The sequence below is a fragment of the Catharus ustulatus genome, chromosome 3 (genome assembly GCF_009819885.2).
Source record: "Catharus ustulatus isolate bCatUst1 chromosome 3, bCatUst1.pri.v2, whole genome shotgun sequence".
Lineage (NCBI taxonomy): Eukaryota > Metazoa > Chordata > Aves > Passeriformes > Turdidae > Catharus > Catharus ustulatus.
In genome coordinates this window covers 41,165,351-41,184,555 of record NC_046223.1, presented here as the reverse complement: position 1 = coordinate 41,184,555, position 19,205 = coordinate 41,165,351, and positions in this window count along the sequence as shown.

Here is a 19,205-nt window from a genome sequence, read left to right as displayed (position 1 = left end):
CTCATCTAACTCTGCCCTCTGCCCATTTGAAGCTGTTCCCCCTTGTCCTGTCACTACACGCCCCTGTAAGAAGTTCTCCTCCAGCTTTCCTGTAGAACATTTTTAGGTACTGGGGAATGCTGTAAGGCTCTGTGAGGCAGATGCACTGAAAATATAATACAGAATGAAAACTAAGCTCCAATTGTATCACAGTAGAGCAGACACTACACTCTCCTGAGTGCCCTTAATGTAAAATACTGCAGAGAACTTGGAAGTTTCAAATTCACTCAAAGACAGAGAAGCTAAAAGGAGACTACAATATTTTATGTAACCACTGCATATGCAATTTTTTAACAGACCTAAAGTGTTTTGTTAAATGAATGGTTCAGTGTATATCTATGAAACATAAACAGAAAATGACAAATTTCTGAGGGCCATTTTATGCCCTGTGGCAAGATTAGAGCTGGACTACAAGACAGGGATAAAAATTTTGGTAGTCTTTTATCTAACACTGCTTCTAGCACTGCTGATCAGGGTACTTTATAAAAATGAGTGACATCAGCTTTTACTAAGGTGGAAGCTGGGTGTAAAAGTTACAAGAAGGTCCTATGCCAACACTAATGGATCAAGGAGTGAAACTTGAGTCACAATTTCTGGACCAAAGCTGGGCAGTTCGCAGTTACAACTCTGAGTCTTTATTTAATTTGAGGTATGTGGAGGCTAAATTGTTATAACAGATGTTGTAACTCTGTTTTCTTGCCTATGTGATAAAGCAGATAGTGAACTTGAAAGGTTTTGAATCCAGTTGTTCCTAGTAAGGATAATTCCAAAAGAAATGACTGTTGGGGATGAGCAAATATTCATTTGCTTAGGATATCTGGCACCATTTACCTGTTTTTTTTGTGGCAGAGGGAATTTTTCATGCTGCAGAGGACTGGGTCTATCAGAATTAGCTGTGAAGTCACACTAAATGTGATGGATAGCTTTTATTCTCTCAAAAAAGTGATAAATAATTTAGGGAAGGACTGACTTTTCAATTTTGATTTTTGGATTTTGTTTTTCTTCAGGAATATATTTAATGTAAAGCAATTAGGAAAAATAATTAAGAAAAATCAATAAAAGACAGATTATACATTCATCTTCAAATTAATTTATTTACATTTCTCTTTAGCAATAATTCCCAGAATCACTTATTTTCCCCCCTATTTCTAACTAAGAGATTTGAATCACTAATTTATCAAAAAAGCAAAGGGCCCCCATAGCGAAATGCTGTGACGCTTACACCCTTTTGTGAATCAAAGCCAGACTTCTCAAAGCTCCAGCTGTGCTGAAGGCCTGGAAAATATTTTTCTTTGGCATCTAGCACCCCTGGAGCCAATTAATGTCCATCCTGGTGGATTTTGGACAGCCTCCACCTGAAGCAAGGCAAAATGGGGCACATATTTTGTCTTTGTGGAAAAGATTGTTCTGGTTTGTACAAGTGTCACCCCCTCCACCTATGAGAATGAACAATAGGCTCATTTCAGGAACAAATGGAACATCTCTGGCTGACTTACCCTGAGTAATCTTCCTGGGCTTGCAGAGTTACTTGGAGAACTGAGCACTGTAGTCTGTTAAATGGAATAGTGCCCAGTGTGGCTAGTAAAAGTAAGAACACTGTTAAAGTCATTACCAGAGAAAAAGACACCAGCTAACTTCAAAATAGGCTGATGGCTTTTTGAAACAAGGCCAAGCTTCCTTTGATACTGAGAATCCTGCCAGTTACCAGCCCTTTATACATGTACATATAAAAAGTTCCTTTTTAGATTGAACTGCAAAAACAAGACATGTGAGCTCACTGTCTGTTTATCCATCCCCATTCCTTTCCCTCTCATGGCTTTTTAGCCCCATGCTTAATTTCCACCAACTCTGAAACAAACTTTCAGTGATCATTAAACTCTGATTTGGGGAACACTAGGAACTGAATTGAGGAAGGAGGTGCTGCTAGTGTAATTCTTATACTGTGAAATAACAGCAAAAACCGTCTTGCTAGCACTGAAGCCAGCACAAAACTCTGGCCTTCCTGCTGTGTTTGGTTTCATTGGAAGGCTGCTGTCTTATTCCTTTAGGACTATGGGCCTTTGAAATCATTGTAGAGATCAACCTTCCTGTGACAGGGGTAGCTGGGTTTGTCTTTAAGGGGCTCCCTTTTCCTATGAAGAGGTCTAAGAAAGGAAGGTTTTGAGGGATGATGACCTTTTGTGGTCAAGGGAAGATCTTTGTGGTAGAAATCCCAGGATCTTGTTTGGTTTGGCTCCTTCCCATTCCTTACATATATAATGACCTGCTTTAAAGTGTCAACTTCTGTCCTGTAAAATTTACAGCTATAGGGTTTCTCTTCAAAGATGTGCAATTGTCACTATATCTCTCAGTTTTTGATTGTGGCTTTTTCCTACCAGAGGTTGCCACCAGAAATTCTCTGAAGAGACATTACGCTCTGTTGAAGGCCCTCATCTGTGAAATGGGCTTTGACTGGTCTAGTAATGGCTGTGTACTATCCAGGGCAAGTGAGAGGATGAAAAGAGAATGGATCTTCCTTTATGTTACTTACCTGACTCCTTATCTATCAAGGAGAACCTACTGAGATGATTCTGCTTTTCCTTGAGTTTCTGGACACATTTTAACGGGTTTATATTTTCTATATATTTTTAATACATATAAGCAGTCCTTTCTTCGTTCTCTTGGAGTAGTACAGTAGGCTAACTAATATTCTTTTTCTTATTGAGATGTTAACATGACTTGCAGTCTTACTGTAAATGGGGTGGAAAGACATGTGTTGAAGTGATTATGTATAAAGAATCTTTTCCAGCATGTAATCCCTGCACTCCTTTTATAAACAAACACTAATTCATGTGTTCTGTCTTATGGAAAACATTGGTTGGGATTTAACAGGGCTTTTGTGGAAAAAGTGAGTGGAAATCTAAGAAGGAAACAGAAAAGATGCTAGATCCTGATGAATTAACATGAGAGAAAACAGAGGTACCATGAAATGTTGGCTGAAAGAATTGTCCTCCTAACTGAAATGACTAAATACTTCACCCAGGCAGTCTCTACACGGGTCTGAAACAAACCAATTTGAACAGAAAATGCAGACATATGCTTTGAAATGAAGGTATTTTATTTGTCCCTACCAAGCCTGCAGCTGTAGTACCACAGAAATAGTCTGCTGTAAATCAGTATTTCCATTCAGGAGAAAGCCTTCTGTTTCAGCACTTCCTTTTCTATTTTCTGTGTGTGGCCCACCACACACTGCACCTCTGCCCCAAGGTGTCATACCGCATCATTGGTCCTTTTTTTTGGGCAAGTACATGGACATGACACCCAAAATATACTTGGGTTGCCTTGTACTTTTCAATAGAAAATCAAAGACCCTAAAATGAAAACTATAAAATCTTTAACTTCTAAAATTAATTTTTTTCTCAACAGTAAGAAGGCATTAGTAGGACTGCTAGTATCTTGTAATGTTTTTGGAGATATAATGTGATATTTTGTTTAAGATTTTTGGGTTTGTTTGTTTGGTTTTCTTTTTTCTTTAAGTCTTCAGTAGGTCAAAGGGTCTTTCTGAGGGTATGGGAGGACTGTGCCAGTACTGCTGCTGTGTCAAAGGTGAGGTTTGGAAAAGAAATAAGATGTTCAAGAAGTAACATCCTGGCATTTAAATTTCCAGGCAGTTATGTGAGCTGCTGTTTCTTCCTACATCAGCAGTGTCTCACGGGAAATGGCTGGGACAAGCTGCTGGGTGTTTTTACGTCACTGTAGTGAATCTGCTCTTCCTGAAAAGCTGGAACCTATTTATTTTTAACAGTCCCACTTATTTCCCAAGGGTCAGTATGTTTTCACATACTGCATTTTAAAAATTTCTGAGGCAGAAATGATGATTAGATCTGTCAGTCCTCTCACAATGGAAGATTTTGTTGCTGCACATGCCCTTTTCTCCTTTCAGGGTGGTAAGCCATAAGGTTTTGAGACAAGACTAAAATATGTGACATTTTTCACTTTTTGACAACCCCATCTAACCATAACCCAGTTCAGTACCCTGTTGTTTGAGATGATAATTTGGCAATAAAAGTTAGACACCAGCGAGTGCAAGGCGAGCGTGTGGATAGGCTGTGCAGGCTGTCTACCTAAGTATTGTCTGAAGGCTTTGGGCTTGTCGTTAATCCCTTACCTGCTAATTGATTTCTGCTGCAGCTGGTAGTCCTTCTAGGTAGTCCTTCTGCTGGTAGGCCCAGCTGGTTCTCCTGCTGCAGGCACATGTGAGGAAGGGTGTCGGTGCAGGCACAGCTGCTGTGGCATGTGAGGATGGGGGCAGCTGGGGCACAGGCTCTGGAAGAAAAGAGGGCTAAAGTCCCCTGAACTACTGTTCCCATGAAACACAGCAGTTGACCAAGGACATAGGAATGAAATGGAGCATAATATGATAGGTTGCTCTCTTAACCTACTGGTTTCACACTTGATTTATGAGAAAATCTGAAGTTGCTGTTGTTTGTGGTAACGTGCAATGGAAACACATGAGCAATTTCCAGGAGACTGGAATTCTAGTTCCTAGCTGTAAGAGCAACTCTTCTACTCTTTCTGTGCAGCATATTCTTGACCTGTGAAGTGTGGGCTCTACAGAGATGTTTATCAGTGACTGTGCTGCTCTTCCAATATGCATGGATATTTCTGTGAAACTGTGAAAGCATGTGATAGTCACTGTTTTTCCTCTGTCTAGATCTCAGGGAATTAGAGCTTCAGAAAAGCACTGTGTTCCCTAACACCATGATGAGATATCCATCTAACCCTGCTGTAAAAGAAAAACATTTAAACAAACAGGTAGCACATAACTTTGCTGGCTCTGTCATCATTATCTTTCTTCTGAGAAATCTTCATTCTATTTAGGCGTAAATACTTCCAAGGGGGCTTTAAAGACTTGAATACAACAGTTACTACTGCCCACAGAAACAGCTTTTATTTATAAATCTTTCTAGAACGGTTTCAAATATTTTCCCTTTTTAATTAATTGTTCTTAGAACTATATTCAGGATGTATTACCTTATTGTAGATGTATTAGGACATTTGATGACTATTCCAGAAAAGTGATTCTAAAGATCTATTAGCTATTTAAAATCATTTGTGGTTAAAGTGAATTGAGAGATTAGTATTAGTAAAAGTGGGAAACGTTTATATATTTGAGTTCCTCTACTGTAAATGTCAGGCTTTTGAAATGAGTTGCACTGCACCCAGATAATGGGTTGCTTTTAATTTATTACTTCAGGTAAAGAACTTACCAAAGTACTTCACTGCAGCAAGTAAGTTGAAGGGTTTTTTCAAATTCAATACATACATCCTGACTGGATAGCTACAGGGAATTGATAAACCACCCAAAATTTCCTTTTTCAGAGGCAGTTAAGTATGAAGTAAAATCTGGAATGGATCATTTAGACTTTGTCTTAGCTTTGGTTGCTCTAAAACCCTTTCTGGAGCAGACATTTCTTTATTATGATTATTTTACTTAAAATACACATTGGTAAAAAACGGGGACAAATGCTTGTATTTTTGTTTTTCAAGCTTCAGTGAAAGATGAACATGAATTATTTCAAAGGCTTTGGCATCCTCCATTACTGATAAGAATACAGAGAAGTTACATTGCTGATGTAAAGTCCCAGCCCAGTGGCTCTTTTCCAGGAATGTCAAGAACCCAAGGTAAATATCTCCTCAGAGGACACCACTGATTACAGACTCCCAAAGTTGGAGCTAGCTCTGAGCTGGTTTTGTAAAGCAATTTCTCAGTAAAAATGGCTAAATAACTACCCTAATATGCTAGATCGGGAAGAACATGTGCCTAACAATTGCAGTTGGGAAAAAATTGAGGTATGTTTGTAAATCCAGGGTTTACTGCTATCAAAACAATAAGTTTGTTCTTTGGATACTTAAGATACTTGAAGGAATTTTCATGGATGAGTCTGAATGCTGTTTTCATACACAACATGAAAAAAAAAATCCCTAAATTTCATTTATTCAGGGGTCTTTTGTGTGGAATCCCTCACCAGTAATGGCATTTTCAAGAGAAAGTAGGCACTTTCCCTGCAGGCACAAGTACTGAGTCAAAGTCAAGGCAGTGGTAGAACATCATTTCAATATCCTCCTGTTGCTACCACGGGCATGGTCCTGATTAGAGCAATGGGTAAGCTAGACTGAGCTTAAATAACCTTGAGTGTCCCAGTGCAGTCCAGCAGGTACAGGACAAAGGTGCTGTGAGTTCAGTCAGGTGGTCAAGATCTATTCATGGCACAACAGACTGTGACACTCGTGTGTGCCAAGGAAGTGGGGCCACCCCTGATGCTCTAGGATAACGTGGTAGTCTAGATTTTAATTTACTACAAAACTGCATTTTTTTTCTTCTAGGGAGACTGGGAGGAAACCTTGTTCTCTTTAGTCAGAAATATCTTTTTTTAGCACATCTTGCCCCTGATAGCAGAAGCTGTCTATTATAGTGTTTTAGTCTTCTCTTCTATTAATGAATGAGCAGGAAAGATTGTTCTGGGTGTGACTCAACCTCAATTAACTTCAGTGATCAGGGATTATGCTGGTCCTTTGAGTTTCTTTCAGATTTGGTGAGCTGCCAAAATTCATCATGGCAACACGAGGGCTTCTTAGAAGTAAGGCTTGAACTCAAATTCATTCATTTATCTTTCTTTCACTGGGAAACCACAAAATTACACTGGCACCTGTAAACAGAATGGTGAGAATCCTTCACCAAGTGTTTCTCTCTGCATCTTTCTTGAAAATATAACCCTCAATTTCCTGCTGCCCTAATCGTTGGGGGAAGTGTTCAGCTTAAATTTTCTGGGTAAAGTTTAGTTCTTATGTTCACATTTTCCTTCTAGAATTATGGCCCTCATGAGTAGCTCACTCTGATTTCCTTTGATAAATTTTGCTCCAGTTCAAAGTGCTACATTTAATTTACATTGCAGTAAATACACTTGATCTTAGAAGCTGAGGTTTCCAATCACTCTGAGACTTGGGGAGATACTTGAAAATCCTAGCGACAAAAGGCACAGAAAATCCTGGCAAAGCATTGGTTTGGAAAGACCAAATGAGCTGGCAGATTTCATTTGGCTCTCTTGTTGCTCCCTTGTTTGCTGTCTTGGGCTGACAAAAGGAGGAAAGGAGAAAGGGAGAACAGCAACAATATCAACATCCCTGGAGGCTGAAGTCTTCCTTTGATAGGAAAAGCAGTTGATGCTGCAGTGCAAATTTCCTTGCTTGATAAGGACAACCTTCAACTCATTCTCAAGGGGTTTCTTGAGGGGAGAAAAGTACTTGCTTCTGCAGCTGTGACCTTGCTGCTTACATTGTCAGAGTTGCCTGCAAACTCGGCCAGTTTTGAGCCAGAGGTGGCTGCCTTGGTCTGAACTGTGGACTTGATGTTGCTCCTAGGTGTGGGCTTCAGAACATAAGATGCCTCCTCATCCATCAGAAAATAAAACCGCAGATTTCCTTCTGCTGGTGATCTCTCTTCCCTAAGAAAATCAAAACCAATCCTCTGCAGCAGCTGTTGTTTGTGGTGCATTAATGTTTGGTATGCATTAGTGTTTGAGCTTGGGCCAGTATTCTTATTATCCTTCCTTTGTCCTGATGTCCGAAATCTCCTATTTCATTCCAGATGCACGTCATTATCTGAATACTGGCCTCACCTCCATGGTCACAGGGATTATTTTGTTGTGATTAGATAGTTGTAACTAGGATAATCCCCGTACTTTTTCACGCAAGACCAGTTCAGCGCCTCCCTGTTCTCCTCTCTTGCAGAAGCACAAATGCAGAGTTGCCTGGCCTTTGTTTATGGGGTGATGGTATGGAACAGCTGGGCTCCAACTACAATTTTGGGTTGTTCCCAAGCTGTGGAGTCAGAATTTGTGAGTGTAGAAAGTTTATTTGCTGGAGCTAGCACGTGCCTGGGTTTATGTGCACTGGGAGCAGGCTCAGGCTGAAGCTGGAAGGAGAAGTGCTGAGCAGCTGAAGGAGCAAGTCTGCAGCCTCAGTGCCATATCCTGCTGCTGACTGCTGCAGTCCCAGAGCCTGTGACATCTGGCTGCAGCAGCCTGAGGCCATATGAAATGGGGGGCACACATGATGTTTCAAAGCTCTCAAGTAGGTACACACCAAATCTTATTTTTCTGTCCCTCAGCTCATGATGTGCCTAGATCTATGCTTCTGTGTGTGGAGTCAGCAGGCTGAGGTTCATGGGCAGAGCTCCAATGGTGTCTCCATAGAGCAGGACACTGTGCAGCTTGCTCAGTCTCTCTCTGTGGGGATGCAGGTGTGATGTGCTGTGCACAGTCCCACCTTGCTGGGAAGCCTGTGCGTTTGCTGTGCCTCTGGGAATAGACAGAAACTGAGTCTGTTTACAGTGTAAGGAAGGGAGAGTTGACCACAATATTACATGCTGCTCTTCTTTCAGGTTTTGTAGTCAGAATACAGGCTCTTCCAGTGCTGGATCAAGGAGGTGTTTTCAGCATTGTTTCTTGTGGTAATTTGCACATCCAAAGCTACTTTTTAAGGCCATGTAATCCAAACTGAAAAATAAAATGCCCTCCTAAGAACCCAAACTTATGTAACAAAAGGAAATAAGATTTTGTTAGGGAAGGGTCCAGAGGGAAAGAGGGAAGATAAACAGTATGCATAATCCTTTCTCCATCCTGGTTTTATGCTCCCTCTTGGCAAGGATGGGCTGGTCTTTCTCCTAAAGAAATTAGTATCTATAACCTCTCTCCAGATCCAGGATTTCCTGATTCACAGATGCTGTTGGGAGACAGAAGGCAGCTAGATGTCTCCACTCCACTGCAGTTCTCACCAGATTTTTGTATGGACATTTGCTCAGTTTAATTCCATCTCTTTGCTAATTCAGTAGGTGTGAGGGAAGACTGCACCAAAGTCTCTTCTGAAATTTGTCGTTTTCTCTTTTCCTGTGAGTTTGAACTCTTCTCCACCAACTTACAGCCTCCTGGTAATACAAAGACAATGCATGATTTGTCAGAGTTATTTTTAAGATTTGTGTGCAAATCAGAGATGCAAATGTACACAGGAGGAGAAACTGAACTTTTCTCGAAGGACACCTTAGTTTAGAGGTAAAAGAACAGACTAATCTGTGCTTGCTGTTCACCAGCTACTGATGTGTGACGTGTTTAGAGGTAGAAGGACCATTAGAATAATTGTCTGTCTTCCTGAATAGTGGAGCTAAGAGAATCTCTGCTGCAAAGTTCTGCAGTAAGATTACAATATCTAGAAATACATCCAATCAGTCTTGAGTCAAAGACTCCAGATGGAGGAAACTGTGTCCAGGGAAGTGATTGTAAAGGCTAATTAGTTTCTCTAAAACTCAGAATACTTTGTTTAACTTTGTTTTTTCAGACACTGCATCCCAGTCTGACTCTTTAATATGTCTTATACTGCTTATTGTTTACAGCTTTTTAAATCAGTGTTAATGGAACTGAATTCAAAAGACTTACAGAAGCCTGTTACAGCAAGATGGTTCTCTTTCAACATTAGCATTTATTAACTGAAGTGAAACAAACCAAAAAATTCAAGTGTTGTGTGACCTGTTGAACTGTTTCTAAAAAGTTATGGTAACCAGCATCAATAACATTATTATCCTCTATTTTACATAGTTAAGAACATCCTAAAATATTACAGCAGTGCCAGCTGAGCTATAGTAACCATGTACATGCTCTTAATCCATGGCATATGAGAAGAAGTGATTGCTAAGCTGGTCTGCATGAGAAAGAGGTAAATATGGTTATTTTCAAGTTTTTGTAGCCCATATCAATTCACATGACAGCTGCAGTGACACTGTGGTGACTGTGTCTGCTCCTTTGCCCTTCCACAGTTTTGCCTACAGTCAGCGACAAGCTGAATGACCAACAGCTATATTCTGTGTAATTTTAGAATAAAATTTTCTCTACTGTAACTTTTTCCAATAATCTGGAACTTCCAATTGACTTTCCATTGACTTCAGTGCCTTTTGGATCAGATGTTAAAATGAACATCTGGTTGCAAATTCATTAGCCAAGTCTGAACAAGACAGCCTCTGTGAAACATGTCTTTCAGACTTCTTGCCTTGTTACTCTCTTGAACATCTTACTGTAGAAATTTGGTGGTCTCTGGAACTGTAATGTAGCAGCTCCAACAGCAACGTCAGTATAGTGTTGACAATGCGTTCACCTGCTGTTCCCTGATCCTGTTATTTCCTCTTCAGAACTACAGCTCAGCATATTTCTGGCTGAGTCCCCTGATGCACAGGATTTACAGCTCAGCTGAGCTGATGCTGGTATTGGAAGGTTATTTTCTTAATTTCTTCTATTCTCTTTCCCTTAATTCAAGAAATCGTGCTGCATTTTTCTCTAATGTTTCCAGGCATTAGGAAGAGAGTTCCCCTGCTCTCCCACAGCAACAGGTCAGCAGCAGACACTGGCACCACCATTTTTATGTAACTATTGAGTCCTCTTTTAGAACTTGGAAGGGATCTAAGTTGTATTCTAGGCCTTGGGAGCTCATTTTATCTGAACATGAGATACTTAGCTTTCTAAAATTCTCCCCCAAATGGGAGTCAGCCGAACTAGATACATTTATATTTATTCTAAACACACAGGCATATAAAAAAGGCAAGTAAAATGTGACCCATTTCATCTACCCTTTTTTGATTTCCTTCTACTAGTTTGCACAAATAGGAAAATACATGAGGACACAGGGGAAAATAGGCTTCTAAAGAGGTTGCATTAATTTGGGGGAAAAATTAAAATCCCAATGCACATTAAGAAAGGCAAATTTGATAGTTCATTTAGTAAAGACATCAGTGCCTTTATACACAAAATTTTTATAGCTCTGTTGGATTCCACCCTTGAAGAGTTTTTGTTGTAGAAACCGTGCATTTATAATTTTTGTTGTTTTCCTTTTTTGAAAAATCTCTATTTAATCATTTAAAAATACATGTGGTATATCTAGATCCCTCCTGGTGTTGATTTTTCTGACTAACAGTGCATTTATAGTTAAACAAGTGAGGCATTTGGACTGTAGTCATTTTGATTTATAGCAGGCAGGAACAAAGCGAGAGAGTACAGACGTCAGTGCTGCTGCTGCTGATCTGGCAACAGAGACTTCCTAATGTACAAATTACGTCTTTCACCACACAATTCCCTCTCTACCCTAGCTAGAGACAGGGAAGCATGCTTATTTAATGCAGTGTGTGCCATCTATACAGAGGTGTGTGTACAGTATTAAGTGAATGCTATAGCATTCATTTGAGGCACATAGTTTATATTTCACTGTGCTTTTTCATTTTAAAACGAATTGTCCATAATGGTAAATATGCAGTGATTCACTTTCCTTGCCTCTTACAGGCAGGACAGACATGTGTGAGTTAAAGCTGATTGTAGAGGTGGCTGTAGTGCTTTACCCATACAGTCCCCAAGAAAATGCAGTAAAAATATTAATTCATTTTTCTATAGATCACCAAAACAGCATCTGTGGTGTTTTATTCACATCTGGCCCTGGGAAGGCCTTTGAATAACTACCCCATAGGTGAAAGGCTCTGGATGTTCAGGCTCTGTACCACTAAGTGGAAGGAGGACTGTTTTGATAATATTGTGTATGTGTGGTGGAACAAAGGACTCCAGAGGAGTCCTGTCTCGGTGGTGGTGTTCCAAATTCCAGGGCTGAGTGTAACTGCCTATACCTACTTATCTATATGTAAAAATCTTAACAGTTGTCCTTTTCAAATGGCATGAAATATTTCACTAACCAAAAACCAGACTCAACTTGGCTGGGTAAAGCAAAATCTGGCAGTCATCACACCCAGGGACCAGGCACCGCATGACTCTGGTTAATATGTGGCTGCATTTCATTAGTAGCTGGAGTGATTCCTGTGCATATAGCACCATAGCTGGTATATCTGCTAAGCCTTTAAAGCACTTCTGGATGAAAATAGCTCAATGAAAGATAATGGTCTCAATTTAGCATTGCAATCTGCAGGCAAAGACTTGGAGCAACTCCCCAGGCAGAGCAAAGGCTGACTGGTTTCAAACCAGCTTCTCCAAAGGCAGGTCTGTTGAGTGCAGTGCCTTGTTCTGTGCAAAAGGCAGGGAGCTACCCCATCCATCAGGCAGGCACTCCCCTCTGCCGAGCTGAGAGGGAACAGGCACTATTTCTGCCTGGACAGGGGGCCCCTTCCTGCTCCGTGGGCATCATTCCACCGTCAGTATCATACAGCATGCATGGGCAGTGGCTAGCCTTGCTCTCACAAGGTCACTTTTTAATGTGGGCAAATGAGCAGTAAAGTCACCCTTATTAATATATATGTTAGTGGATGCTATCTGTCCCATCTCCCATTTACATACTTGATTGAGATTGAGAGTTGCACCACTCATAATGTGAAAAATACCTGCAAATCCATCCCGAGGTTGGTTTTGCTGCACTGAAATAAAATAGTAAAAAAAAAGAGAAACCCAACTTATGAGAAAGGACAGTCACAGTGGTAGAATGGAAATGACTGTGGGTAAAATCAGGCTTCTTGCTGTCCCTGGGACTCCGTGGGAGCCCTTCTGAAAGCCTGTCTTTCCCCAAACATCCGGCAACTGGGGCAGATTGCTGAGCTGCTTGCTTCATATCTGGTGTGGTGAGCCAGGGCTTGGATGAGACCCTGAAAACCTCTGTCCTGCATGGCTTCGTGGTCTAGCTGTTAAATGGATAGCTATTGAACATCCTCACTGACACAATTGAGTTAAATACAGCTGAAAAAAGAAACTGTGTAAATGCAGTTTTATGTATAAGCCAGGTATTAAAAGCTATGAGTGCATTCCTGTTGCTGTGGGGATCCCTATTGCCATCCAGCACTGTTTTTATGACACTGGATTTGTTTTTTTTATTTTCACTTTTATTTTTATTTTTTGTTTGGTTTTGGGGTTTTCTTTGTTTAGTTTTTATTTGTTTTTGCCGTGTGTAATAAAACACAAATAGTATGATTCAAATGCGCAGTGAAGCTCTGGCTGTGCACAAGTTATTCAGTTGGTAGATTTCTTTCTCTTCAGAAATTTAGTTTGTGGTCTAATTGCTTAGACTTTTACAATTTGTTTCTCTCGTATTTAGGAGCATAGTGGTTATTCAAAGTGGCTGTAGCTACAGAACCAAACTGTCTAACACTTTTGGGACTTGGGTTGACAGAAAAAAAAAGATTTGTTACCCTATAATTGTTAACGTACCCAGCCCTGAGCCGGAGGGGAGCAGGGGTAAGTACAGCTGGGAGGATGAAGAAATGGCTGTGCCTTGTACCACTGGGACCTGGGCAGCACCAGACTCGTTTGCAGTATGAATTAATATAGTCTTTAGGCAGCTCTAATTTATCCAGCCAATCTCGACCTCGAAGGACCTTTATCTGCTGGGGAGGTACCAGGAGGTGGAAGCTAGTTTCTGGCTCCCTGCATGGCGGCAGCAGGGAGGTGCAGGATCTGTTCCAGCTGTTTAACGTCACCAAGGATTCCTGTATGAGAGGGCAGCGCTGCGCCAGCATCACAAGCCAGCTTCGCAGCAGCTTGGCACTGCTGCAGTTAAGCTGAATTGAAACGGGGCAGGGTTTGGCCAGAGCGTGGCTGTGCATGCTCTGCCAGCCAAATCCGGTGACGCTTGAATTCACTGATTGCCATTGACTTTAATAGGACCGGGATATTGTCCTCTCCGCCGAGCTAAGCACAGATACATTCTGAAATAGGGCAAGGCCTGACCCCACAGAAATCCGGGGAGCTTTGCCATTAAATTCTCCAGGGGAAAAGAAAGGGGTGGAAGGAGACAGTTGGGAAGAGAATGCAAATAAATAAGTTTTAGGTTTAACTGTGCCCTCAAGCCTTCCCTCTGACCTTGATGTGCGGAAGAGGCACACAGACAGGCGGCTGGGGTAATGTGTGCAACTGAGGACATGCACAGAGCAACCATTTTATAAACCATTATTCTTCAGAGCCCAGGACTTGATGATTAATGGAGGGGGTGGTGAAGGCAGTGGCAGGAGAAGAAATAACGCTGGGTGTGCGGATAATGTACAAATGCTGAGTGAGTGGGCTATTAAACAGGAGGGGAAAAAAAAAAAGCTTGCTTTTCTGGGAAGAGAGGGAAATCCGTTATGATATAGTAAGCTGAGTGTCTGCTGGTGCAGCCTCCCGGTTCCAGTCTGTGCTGCAGTGATGGGGAGAGAAGGGGGAGAAAATCGGGGGTGGGGAAGGTGTGCGTGGGGGGCTCGGCACCTCAGGAGACCCGTGCCTGGAGGGACACGGGGCCTGCGTGAAATAAATGAAGTAGCAATTATTCCTCAAATTATTAATTTTTAAAATGAAAAGGGAGGGTGGAAATCCCCTCGCGCCGATAGCACCGGCTTCATGAACGGGGATCCGTAAAATATAATTAAATAAATGCCAGTAAGGCATCTCATTGAGGGGGAAAAAAAAAAAAAAAAAAAAAAGGCAGAAGAGAATGAAAAGAGAAAAAAGAAGGGCTCCACGGGAGCGGCAGGGGGTGGGGGGAGCGGGAGCGCAGGGCCCCGGTGCGTGTCGCTGAGGCAGCATTGACGCAGGCAGCTCTGACGGCAGCAGCCGCCGCGGGCGGGGGGAGACGGAGGGAGGGAGGGAGAGGGGAGGGAGGGAGGGAGCGCCGCGCTCTGTCCCCCATCCCCATCCCAGCTTTCCGCAGCCCAGCGCTCTCCGCCTGCCCTGCCCAGCGCTGCGGTGAGGTGCGGCATCACCGCCTGGCTGAGCGGCGTTTTTTTGTTGTTGTTTTTTGCACCCCTTTCCCCATCCCTGAGTCGAGAGTAGAGGCTGTATCCCTGCCGCCCAGCCCCGGTGTGCCTGCGTGGCCCCGCGGGCTCACAGCATCAGCCTTCATGCATCCGAACGGGGAAGGCTGATGGCTGTGGGTAGGAAGTGTGGATTGCCTGGGAGTTACTGCTTTACAACTTGGGAAACAAATGAAAATCTCCTGCTCATCCCCTCTCTGCGAGTTTGTTTCTTGCAGCTTCTAGGGAATTTGGGGTTTGTGGTCTTCAGGGATGAGAAATTCATCTTTCCTGCGAGTTTCTCAAGGCTTTTCTCATATGATCTCTAAGATGCAAAGAAAAGCAATCATTATATTGCTGATAATACCAACACTATGCAGCCAACTTTTTTCTCGGTTAAAAAAGGAGAACTCAAATCCCAATCCCAGGCATGTCTCTGCATCTACAATATAGTCATGGGGATTTTCCCCTCAGTACGTTTGAAGGTGACACCAAGCCAGTTGGTGACACACTTCAGGGATGGGGTGTTATCCACAGAGACCTGGACAGGTGGGCCCATGGCGATCTCATTTTAACAAGACCAAGGGCAAAGTGTGGCACCTATGTTGAAGAATGAACAGATTGAAAGTAGCCCTGCTAAGAACTTGGGGATGCTGGTGGCTGAGGGGCTGGACATGACCCAGTAATGTGTGCTCACAGCCGAGAAAGCCAATTGTATCCTGGGCTGCATCCAAAGCAATGTGGCTGGCAGAACTGGGGGGAATTCTGCCCCTCTGCTCCACTTTGGTGACACCCCACCTGAAGTGCTGCATCCAGTTCTGGGGTCCCCAGCACAGAAAGGACATGGACCTGTAGTCCATGTTGAGTCCAGAGACAGGTCACCAAGTTGATCAGAGAGATGAACCATCTCTGCTATGAGGAAAGGCTGAGACACTTGTGTTTGCTCAGCCTGCAAAGGAGAAAGCTTTGGAGTGATCTAATTGTGGCCTTCTAGTATGTAAAAGGAACCTATGAGAAGGACAGAGAGCGACTTGTTACAAGGGCATGTATTAAGAGGACAAGGCAGAAAGGCTTTGAACTTAGAGTAGGTTTAGATTAGATATTAGGGAAACCCTTCACTGCAAGGGTGGTGTGGCACTAGAACAGGTTGCCTGGAGAAGTTGTAGATTCCCTGTTTCTAGACGTGTTTAAGGTCAAGTTGGATGGAGCTCTGAACAACCTGGTTTAGTGAGAGATATCTCTGCCCAGGGCAGGGGGGTTGGAACTGTGTAATCGACAAGGTCCCTTCAAGACCAAGACATTCTTCGATTCCATGATTTGTCTTCAGGACCAGAAGAGTTTCATAAAATGGTGAAAGGAGGCAACATTAACTTCTTGCTGCGGTTCCCTGCCTTTAGTGTTCCAATGATGGTTAAGCAACCCTGAAAATACTTTCTTGTTTTAATGACTGATACTGTGCTGTTCCCAAACATTACTTAGAAAGGACCTCACATGTTGGGGTCACCAGTCTGGTAACTTTCAGCTCTCCATTCACTACAACATTTTTATGAAAAGGGCTGTGCAGGTAAAGAGTTTTTCCCCCTCTGTCAAGCAGGATGATTTCTTAAGGGAAGTAAAAAAAAAAAAAAAAAGGTGATGCACAGGCCCTGAGTGGAAAAATCAGAGGCTAATACAGTGTCAGAATCTGACAGGAAACTGATAAGGTGGCTGCTGGTGTCAGTGTCCTAGCCAGTGTCAAACCATGCAGTATGTTACTTTTCCCTCATGCAGGAGCTCATCTCACCATGACACGAGCTCATGTCACCTGATTGTCCTCCCACAACCATCAGAGCCATCTGGGGGCTTTTTTTTGTCAAATGTGCAGATTAACACTAGTGAGAGAGAAGAATCCTTTCTTTCCTCCTCTGTGTTCTCCCAAGAAAGGTCTCTGTCCTGTGTTCTATGAAACTTTTGAAAACAAAACTTCTGAAAGAAAAATTATGTTCTTGAAGAAATAAGGATTGCTAGATTGCTGACGTTTTTTATGGAGTTTTTAATTCAGAAGTCTTATCTGGAACATTGTTTAGAGTTGTGACTATGAGTAGTGATTGTTTTTGTTCTTTCTGCCTTACATTTTCACTTTTACACAGTTTCAAGTAGTGAAGTGGATGAACTAGTGTTGTTGTAGAACTGTTACTCTTTCAGACAGTTGTAGTGGGCTTGAATGGTCATACAAATAAGTGAGGAGATAATGCTTTGATTTGAAAAAATATCTCCAATACAAAAACCTTCCCAAAAAACCCAGTGTGTTTAGAAAAGTCTGAATCAGTTTCCATTAAATTAACTAGTGAAGATGAAAGTGAAAAGAACTTACAAAGCAGAATTAGAGGTTCAGGTGAGGAGGGGCAAACTCCTGCTCAAAGCCAAAGCTGAGAGATCAGACCAGGTTGTTCAGCCTAACTTGCCCTCTTCTCTTGTGCACACTGGTTTTAGAGCACGTCTAGCAGAGCTGCCACCAGTGACAGATTTGAATCTCAGGAACCAGATCCTTCCTTTTTTTCACTTATACCAGTTTTGTGGTTTCTGGGAGTAGATGCAGTTAATCCGGCTCTATATTAGAAAAAGGGGTAGGAAAACTAGTGCTGTTGAATGAAAAGGGAAAAAAATTATTTGTGTATGGTCACTGAATTGCCTCTTAAAGACTATAAATATTCTACCTTTTCCTTTAAATGTACAGTGTATTTTGATAGTATGCAACATTTAGTGGATTTTTAAAGTTATTTATTTTTTTCTTTCTGCTACCAAGTATATGCAGATGGAAATACTGTCAGTTATCTTTTGAGAGACAAAACTTAAAGGTAGAAGGTTTGCTATGGAAAAGAATTTGTAAATAAGAGTTGCATGTTTCTCACAGAACTTGGCTTTATTCTGTATTCCTTAAATCAAGAGTTAAAAATGATTGAAAATATAGAGTGGAGCTTATCTTGCAGAAACATGCAGTTAGAATTGATTTTTTTCCCTCCATCTTTCACAGAATATTATGAGGAAAAAAAACCCTGTAGCTTGGACACTGTGGTGGGGGTTTAGAACTATAACTCTTGTGAACCACTGGGATAGTTGAGATGATATAGCTTAAAAGAAGAATGAAAGCTGAATGAACAGTAAGAAGAAATAGTGTGATTTTCCAATACTGGAACTTCTTATTTAGACTGACATATTCTCATCCCCCTACAGTCTTGAAGTTTGGTTTGTTTTTTGGTTTTGTTTATTTTTTTTAACTGAAAACCAAGGATAATCCGATTCTCAGTTGTTTCTGCTTATTCCTATAGAAATTATATGTAATCAAACATGGGTTTTTACCCAGATGAATTTGAGACCTCACTACTTGAAACATTAGAGTACAAGAGACAGGCATCAAGACAGGCTCTGTGCTGCAAAATATGCAGGCCAGAGGAAGTGGGGAGGCGGAGCAGGTAAACCACCTTAGTGTAACCCCCTGGCACTCTCCAGGGCAGCCCTGCAGGTCTGGGCTGTTCTTCTGCACAGAGATGCTTCCCTGGTCTGCCTCCCAGCATGTCGCTGTGCTGCCAGGAGAAGGTAACAGAGTCGTGAGCTGGCAGCTCCTTTCCTACCACAGACTCTGCCAGCAGCCCCCAGGGGCCTGGCAGGGGCCTCTGTGTCTTGCCATAGAGATTTTGAGCTGTAAAGAGGGCTACAAGGAAGAGGGCTACAGAAGTAAATAAAATAAATGAAGAAAGAAAGACAGGTCCTGGATCTGTGTAAGAGAGCGTGATGGAAAGTGGCAGGGCCACAGCCCAGTGTGGCAGTGTTTGAGGACCAGGGACATTTGAAGACAGTTTTCTCCTATTTTCTCCCTTTTGGTTACCTAAGGTATGACAAACTACTTTTCAAGCATGGAGTATTCCACATACCCCAAGGTCATAGAAACTCCCAGTACTTACCTTCTGATGCTGGACTAGAGTCTAGGGAAGCTAAAACCATTTCAGTGGAACAACCCAGTGTGTCTTTTACAAAATGAAACGTAATTACAGTTTCATCACCTTGAAGTCATAGACAGTGATAAGGCAGGTGCATGCTTCCCCTGCTGGGTAGGGGATGTTGGATATTATCTCCCAGAAGAAAGGGATTTGTGGAATTCCTTCTCTAGAAATAAAGGAGGAGGAGAAAGAGATGGAGAAGAGGCAGGGAAGGGGAGGAAAAGTGCTGGAGAATCAGAATTGCTGCCAATAGGAGGTGGGGAAGTTTCTGTACATTTTCCTCTGTCTTAAATAGCTGCTGCCCTGAACACTTTCATTCTTCTCAACAGAGAGGTGTGTAAAAATCCAGTTAACAAATTCACAGCCCTAAAAACTGGTAACAGCTCAAAGAAGTCACCATACTTTTACAATTAGAAAGG